We start from the raw sequence: 2,221 nt of genomic DNA, 5'->3' as shown, positions 1-2,221 counted from the left end.
GGGATTCCATCAAGGATGAGCTCCTCCTTATCACTTAAAATAGCCATATCTCTAGGTCACTGCTATCATACTACTCAACCTGATGCTTAGCACACAAAATACAGCAATTACCATACAGAAGCCTCTCTCTAAATTAACATTTTCCTTTGCCCCTGATAATTTATTGACTGTCATGCACAGCTTTGAGATGGTATTTCTCTAGAATAAGTGTTACGGCGTCTGTACATTGAAACTCCCTTATATTTTTTTGCACTGTAGCAATCAAGCATTGATTGATAACTAGATAAGGAACGTGGTAGTTTGGCACAGAAGTACTAAAAGCAGTATCAAGGGCTAAATACATTTGAGGTTAAGATAAATACCATTTGAGGTTAAGAATAAAGTTTTAGACACTCTTTTACTACTACATAACAATACCAAAATAAGAAAATTTAACCAAGAATTAAAAGAAGGGGAAAAGAAATAAAAGGAAAATATATGTTAATTTATGAGATAAAAGTGTTTACAATCAACTTAGAACAAATCACAAAAAGTAATTGTCACTGGTATCACTGCCTTGTCACCCATGTGCATGTTTCCATGGCAATGCCATTTATAAAGTTAATCTATCAGCATTTTTCAAGGCACTATCTTGTTCTGTGAGCCCTCAGAGAGATCAAGATGGCACTAACATAATTAACTGTAAGAGCTATTTCACAGAGCATCTAGGGATACAGGTGTCGGTATCCTAGGTGTGCCATTTATCCCTGAGTTTATGAATAGAGACGTCACCATCGTGGAGGAAAAAAATGGGTGTGTGTGTGTGTGTATGTAAGAACACATTGCACACACACATGCACATATATGTGTGGGTGGGTATATTTTTCCCAAAACAATCTATGTATTGATCACATTAAACATTTTTTATTTCCATGATTTATGTAAACAATTTGCTGCTTATTAATTTTTTTAAAAAAGGAAGGAACTAGTGGCACCAACTACCCAGATTTTTAATTTTACACCCTTGATTCTAGTTTCAGGTGTTATATTTTAAGTATTTGATAAGATGCTAATAACATCTTTAGGACCAAGGCTTTGGTGGTTATTCAAAATGAAAAACAACAACAACAAATGCTTTAGTTAGTGCTCACAGTCTCATACAAACAAGCAGAGTGTTCATGGCAGCAAATGTCACTCTATGTCATTAGCATTCCATCCACATATGGGATCATCCCTCCATCCCGCCCCAGTGCTATTTTCAGAGCACAGGCTAAACCTTGTTGTCAAATATTTTTACAACAAGAACAGGATGTATCAGTTCACATTGACTTATTTACTCCTAAAATTTCCATTTTAGACACCAGACACAAATTAGCTCAACTGTATTTTCTACACTAGGAAGATAAAGTTTAATGACACTGAGAACAAAACAATTTGTGATTAGCTTCTGAATAATTTGTACGGGGCTATAACTATTTTCCATTATAATAACTAAAACTAACGCTCAGATTCTATTTTGTTCTCCTTTTTGTACTTATCAGAATGAGACAATACAAACTGAACTTTAAGAAATTCTCAATGTGTCATTTATTAATTGGGAATTAAAAACAATTTAAAGACAATGTGGTCAACTTAAAGAAAAAATAGTGGGAAGAGGTGGGTACCTGGTATTTTTTGAAATAATGATGATATAGTTACATCACTAAAAGAAGAATGCTAACCAGGTAGGTAACAGCAAGGCCAGGAATGAAAAAATTAGTCTATTTTCTGAACAATAAGGAATTAATTCCTTGAGAATGCCACCATCCAAAGAAAGCTGTATAGTCCTCAGTTACAAAGCTAATCATACAAATTTCAGAAAGACAATCTGATTAACATTTCTACCAAAAGTAAAAGCAATGTCAAAAAGGAATCATGAAGAAAAACCAAGGTGTTAACCACGGTGAAAAAAAAAAATGAAACAAACTGATGTTTAACCAATGCCTTAATTCCTTGTTACGTGCCATGAAACTTTTAAAACAGGGGTATCCGAAAGTTTAAGGGTTTAAATTTAATGTGAATCGTGTCCCTTTTGTATATCTTTTAAATTAAGTTACAAATTTTCAAAAGATTATGAAGTGAGAAAAAAGAAAGCTATTTATTCACACCCAGTTTATTTTGTTTAAAAAAAATATATAACAATACTCACAATAGTAGATGGGATCCAATAACAGATAAGATTATGGACATCAAAATTCAAGAA

This window comes from Mandrillus leucophaeus, unplaced genomic scaffold (assembly GCF_000951045.1).
Source record: "Mandrillus leucophaeus isolate KB7577 unplaced genomic scaffold, Mleu.le_1.0 Scaffold620, whole genome shotgun sequence".
In the NCBI taxonomy this organism is placed as follows: domain Eukaryota; kingdom Metazoa; phylum Chordata; class Mammalia; order Primates; family Cercopithecidae; genus Mandrillus; species Mandrillus leucophaeus.
Note: the sequence above shows the minus strand (reverse complement) of the source record.